This window comes from Lynx rufus, unplaced genomic scaffold (assembly GCF_022079265.1).
Source record: "Lynx rufus isolate CCGP_SWC_20201006 ecotype Redwood Valley unplaced genomic scaffold, mLynRuf1.p SCAF_25, whole genome shotgun sequence".
NCBI classification, from domain to species: domain Eukaryota; kingdom Metazoa; phylum Chordata; class Mammalia; order Carnivora; family Felidae; genus Lynx; species Lynx rufus.
Genome location: NW_025814840.1, coordinates 10181399 through 10187500, shown reverse-complemented (window position 1 = coordinate 10187500; position 6102 = coordinate 10181399). Strand labels below are relative to the sequence as shown.

The following is a 6102-nucleotide window of genomic DNA, read 5'->3' as shown; positions in this document are numbered from 1 at the left end:
TTAATCATCTTTACAACCTAAAATGCCCTCAGATATTTGCAAAATGTGTGCTATAAAAGATGGAATTGCCATCCCTCTCAATCCCAGCAATTGAAAATTACTAAAACGAAGTCACTAACATATCCAAATGAATGCTTTTCTTGTAGACTCTGTCTTTTGACACCTCCATTTCTAACTGTCCTGATTAATTTGTCATCCTAATTCTTAAATGCATTTCTTCACTCATTTAATAAACATTTATTAAGCACCAAATACCCTATTAGTCCATAAGAATACAAAAAAGGGCTCCCCAAAACCAAAGCTAAAAACAATCCAAAGAAAAAACTAGTTCTGTTAATGAGGGTTACAATCTATTAGAGACTCTTGGCCTATAATTTTAATTAAAAGCTCCCAAAACAAGAGTTATTCAACCTGGTTCCCACGGTTTTTACCCATGTTTCTGTTCTTTGACCCCTATCCTCAAACTCACCAAACCCTCACCGACCAAATAAACTCAAAGTAACAGTAACAACAATGCAATCTATTTTTAGTGGCTACTTTTGTAAGTAGATCAGCCCATTGAATAAAAGGACAAGTTTTTAAGTGAGTTATATCGAGGTTAAATTTCCACACAATAAAATTCACTCTTTTAAAGCATACAGTTCCATGAATGTGGACAAATACATAGTCAGGGAGCTACCAAAACAACCAGAATATTTACTAAGCACCTTAAATTCTCTCATGGCACTTGGCAATCAATGTCCTCCAAAAACCAGCTGTCGGTAACCACTAATTCATTTTCTATTGTTATAATTTTGACTATTCCAGAAATGTATAGACATGGAATAATACATAAGGTAGCATTTTGCTTTTGGTTTCTTGCATTTTGCGTTAGGCATTTGAGATTCATTCATTCTGATGCATTTATCAGTAGTTCGTTCATTTTTTTTATTTCAAGTAGTATCTCATCTTACACCCAGGAATGACGTTTTTAGAGAGTACGGTAAGTGCACGTCTACCTTCCTAAGAAATTGCTGGCAAATTTTACAAAGCAGCTATGCAGTTTTGCACTCCCACTAATAATTTATGCAGTACCCCATTGCTCCACAATCTTGCCAGGATATGGTCTTGTTAGTCTTTCTAATTTTTGCCATTCTACTATGTATTATCATAATTTTGTGATTTTAATTTGCATTTTCCTGATGACTAATAATGTTAAAATATTTTCTTATGCTTATTGGCCATTTTCTGCCTTAGTGAAACATCTGGTCAAATCCTTTCCTCATTTTTTAAATGGGTTGTTTGTCTCTTATTTTTGAGTTACAAGGGTTCTTTATATATTTTGGACATAAGTATATTATAAAATACATGTTTGCAAATATTTTCTCCCCGTAGGTGGCCTGCCTATTCATTTTCTTGATAGCATCTTTCAAAAAACAGAATCATTTAATTTTGATTATCAAGCCCAATTTATCGTTTTTTCTTTTATGATTTGTGTGTGTGTCCTAATTAAGACATACTTGTTAATGCCAAGATCCCAGAAAAATACTTTTATGCGTTCTTCCATAAGAATTGTAGTTTTAAATCTTTCACTTACGTTTATTGTCCATTTCAAGTTAATTTTTACACAGTATATGTAATAGTATATGTAATTATTATTATTATTATTATTATTACTATTGTTATTAGCATATAGACCTCCAGTGAGTCTAGCAATTGTTGAAAAGATTCATCCTGGCTCAATTGATTCACCTCTTTATTTTTTTTTAATTTTTTTAAGTTTTTTTAGGGAGAGAGAGTGTGCAAGCGGGGAAGAGAGGCAGAGAGAGAGGGAGAGAGAATCATAAGCAGGCTCCACACTCAATGTGGAGCATGACCTGGGGCTCCATCTCATAATGGTGAGATCATGACCTGAGCTGAAATCAAGAGTCAGATGCTCAACCCACTGAGCCATCCAGGCACCCCTGATTCACCTCTTTATAACAACAAATGGACCATATTGATATGAAGTTTACACCAGGACTATTTATTCTGTTACTGACCTATATAGCTACCCTTTCCCCAGAAGGAATTTTGATTATAGCTTTGCATTATTTATATAATTAAACACATTAAGTATATACTAATTATATAATTTTTGAAAAATATTTTGACCAAAGTCCTTTGCATTTACATATACATTTTAATAAGTTTTGTGTGTGTGTAAATATATATACACACATATATATATACATATATATACACATATATATACATATATATATACACACATATATATACATATATATATACATACATATATATATACATATATATATAGTGAGTTGCATTGATTGATTTTCAAATATTAAAATATTGATTTCCAGAAAAACTCCACTGGGTGATAATTTAAAAATTTTTGAGAAGACTGCCTAGTTGATATTGGTTTGTAGGTTCCTTTCCTTTTGATATCTTCGTCTGGTTTGAGTACTGAGATAATGCTGGCCCCATAAAATGAGATGAGAAGTTTCCCTGTTCCTCAAATTTCTCCTTAGATTGTATAGAATTGCTATTATTTCTTCCTTAAGTATTGGTGACTGCCAATAAAGCCATCTGAATCTGACCCTAGAATTTTCTTTGTGGAGATAGAACTAGGATGTAGGCATCAGTTCAGAGAACTTATTTCTTCAAGACTGGTATTTGTGAATACTTTGTTAGCTTAGGTACCTTTAGAAACTTATCTATATAAGTTGTCAATTTTATTGGCATAAAGTTTTGCCTATTTTTTATTATACATGTAATGTGCATGGGATCTGTAGTGAGGTTTGCCTTTCCCTTCTTTGTTCTTTATGTTATACTTTGTGTCTGGTGTTTTTCTATCAGTCTGGCTAAAGCTTTATCAATTATATTGATCGTTTCAAAGAACCAAGTTTTGGTTTCATTGATTTACCTGTTCTTTATTCCCTTGACTTTCTTGAAAGCTACATTAACATTGTATTCATTTTCCTCCAATTATTTTTCAGATTATTTTTTAGTGTTTCCATAATCAAAAGTACTCCAAGTTGGATTTTTGGAAGGTGGGGATTAACCATAACTTCATGAGAGAAATATCTTTCCCCAGAGGAATCGTTTGTGTACTTGTTTATTCCCATCAGTAGGAAATTTTTTTCATAATTAAATCATTTGCTATTATGATTTATCCAGATATTGCAAAAAGAGACTGTGTCTTCTCTACATGCTTAGTAGTTCCTTAGAGATTTCCTTTGCTTTGACTCTTGATTGTAATTACATATTCTTTAAATAATTTTTAAAGAAGAGTACAAAATTGAGATGTTTCCTGAGCCCTTATATATATATGGGAATGCCATTTTAGATCTCAGCCTTTACCAGCCTTTCAATGTCTCTGGCTTTTAAGGTTGATGAACAATTGCATTCTGCAATCACATTAATATTGAACCTCTTATCTGTAAGCCTGTTATTTCTATATGAATGATTTTTGCATTTGTGTCCTAGAGTTCTGAAAAATGTCATCGATAGGTATTCCAAAAAAGACAGGTGGGTCCTACAGTCAAGTATTTTGGGGATATACTGAGTTACATATGCAACATGCGCAGAGTGAACCTTCAAAGCTTACGTGGCAGTTCTCAAACATACTTAACAACAGAGCCCTTTTGAGTTCGTGGAATCATGAGTTTGGGCTCTTTGTTACTACTATGTGCCAGCATCTTCCTGTAATAGCACTCACCTGTAGTCTGTTGAAAGAAAACATTCCTTCTGAACCATGGGGGCTGGTACCCTGGACATCTGGTAAGAGTAAGAGTTAATCACCATGCACAAAGCGATTGAATCACAGCTTCCAGGCACTATGTGCAATGTGTGAGATAAGCTTTATTCTTGTTTCCCTGAGGATGTCTGGGGTCGGCCTCATGAAAGACTGGAGCCAGAGTGGCATAAAATACCTGAACTGGCATATTGGCTGCATCACAAACCTTTTTAAACTCACAAAGATGAGACACCATATTTTGGGGCAGTGGCTGCCCAGTTTGAGAATGTCTGGCAAATTGGGTAACCACTTTATCGTCACTTGAAAAATCACCAGCACAGAAAGAACCTCAGCAAAATCAGTAGGACATCGGTCTCACTGCAATATTGGATACTGAGTATATTCCAGCATAGAAGATCTGGTATGTCCCATTTCCTGGGGGAGATTTTCTATCATTCCAGGAGTTAATAAAGTCAGTGAACTCCTTGAGGAACGGGAAAGATTCAGCTTAAGAACTGCAGCTGGAGTTAACAATCTCCATCTTCTTTCGATCTGCCTCCACAGATTGTAAAATGACAATCTTAACGTGGTTTGTCTCTTTGCAGGAAATGCACCCTAGCAATACTTTGGATTCGTGAACCTCAGCCACTCTTCTAACGTTTTGACACCACATCTCATTTCACAGGCGGCGCTGCAGACATCCTTAACAATTAGTTAAATAAAATATTCAGACCTTCCTCCATCCACGTTTTAAAGGAGAAACACGGTCAGTATAAACTGGGCTCAACATTACCTCTCCGCATGAATCATACCACGGTACTAGGGGGTCCCAAGGCATGCATTCAGAATTTCGAAGATTTCGTTTCGTTTTTATTCCTCATGTCACCTAAAAATCTTTTTATAGTTCTATCAGAAAATTTGTGAGATAGTTTCTCAAGGAATTGCATGCCAGTCTGATTTTTAGGTACTGTTCTTTGGGGTGCCCTGTGAGGAATATAAAATATCCCGCTAAATTTGTCTTAAGTTCTTTGCTGCTGAGTAACTTTTCTGAACATTTCAATTAGCCGGCATTGGGACAAAGAAAAAATTGTCTAAGCAGCTTCCTGCACGTGGTGCTTCTGCATGTAGACTATCAACTATTACAGGACCTCAATCAAGTAAAAAGTTATGGCAAATGTGTTCTGATAAGGTATGATTATCAAGGGCACCTGGGTGGCTCAGCTGGTCAAATGCCTAACCCTTGATTTTGGCTCAGGTCATGATCCCAGAGGCGTGAGATCAAGCCCAAGCAGAGCATGGGGCCTGCTTAAGATTCTCTGTCTCCTCTGTCTCAGACCCTCCCTTGCGCCCTCTCTCTCTCTCTCTCCCCCTTCTGCCCCTCTCTCCAGTTGCACACATTCATGCCCACACGCACACACACCCACACACACTCTCTCTGTCTCTCTTAAAATATATACAATAAAGGAAAGAATTCCTTATCAGTCTTGGAAAAATTGTTCCCCATTAAAAAATGCTTTACTCAAAAGATTTTAACAAGATCTGCTCTTCGATGCTTTTCTTTGTCTAGATGGATTTCATTGGTTTCAAAGTCAAACATAAACAGTTCAACTGCTCACTTGGTTTCTGGATTAAAGGAATCCATAAGCTTTTTAATCAGTGAGTAATTTTCACAAACTTTGATTTATTAACTTTTCGATTGTGGTGCCAATACATCTTCAAGGTTTATCTGCTTTGAATGAGCAATTTTCACAAAATCAGCCCCTCTGCCTGAGGCATCCTGAAGTGCATCCGCGGAGAGTGGTGTGGGACCCCGGCAATGTAGGATATGCAAGCTCGGCCAGCAATCCTTTCTGAGGGATTTTTCCTGTGCAATTTGAAATTCTTCTGAGGTACTGAGCTCAGGAACTCCAAATGGACCTCTGGGTGCTCGGTGAACAAGTGCAGCCAGTCGCCCTGAGGCTTGACATTGAAGACCGTGCCCGACAGGGAATACTCGGGTGGCTGGGATCCTGGCTGAGGCTCCCAAGCCTTCGGTAGCTCAGCAGTGTCTAGAACAGACCCTTCCCCAGCTGCAAGGCCTCCGGCCTCAGCGCTGCAGCTCCTGCCTGGATTCCCTTGACTTTTGCTTTCCATGTGTTTTTCAATGTTTATTTGTTTGTTTAGAGGAAGAGAGAGGGCACATGCGAGGCAGGAGGATGGGCAGAGATAAAGGGGGAGAGAGAATGCCCCTCCACACTCAGTGAGGAGCTCAAATCAAGAGTCACAATCTCCACCGACTGAGCCACCCAGGCTCCCCTGCTCTTTATTTTCTTCTTCCTGCTAGCTTTGGTTTAAATCGGCTATGCTTTGGTAACTTCTTGAAGTTAGCAAACCTTGAAGTC

The 6102-nt window shown here is 37.4% G+C and overlaps 1 pseudogene; it reads right to left on the bottom strand.

Annotated features, from left to right (window-relative positions):
- The window catches only part of LOC124518646 (mitochondrial intermediate peptidase-like), a 90834-nt pseudogene extending 84980 nt beyond the window's left edge, over positions 1–5854 (bottom strand).
- Between the last annotated feature and the right edge of the window lie 248 nt (positions 5855–6102).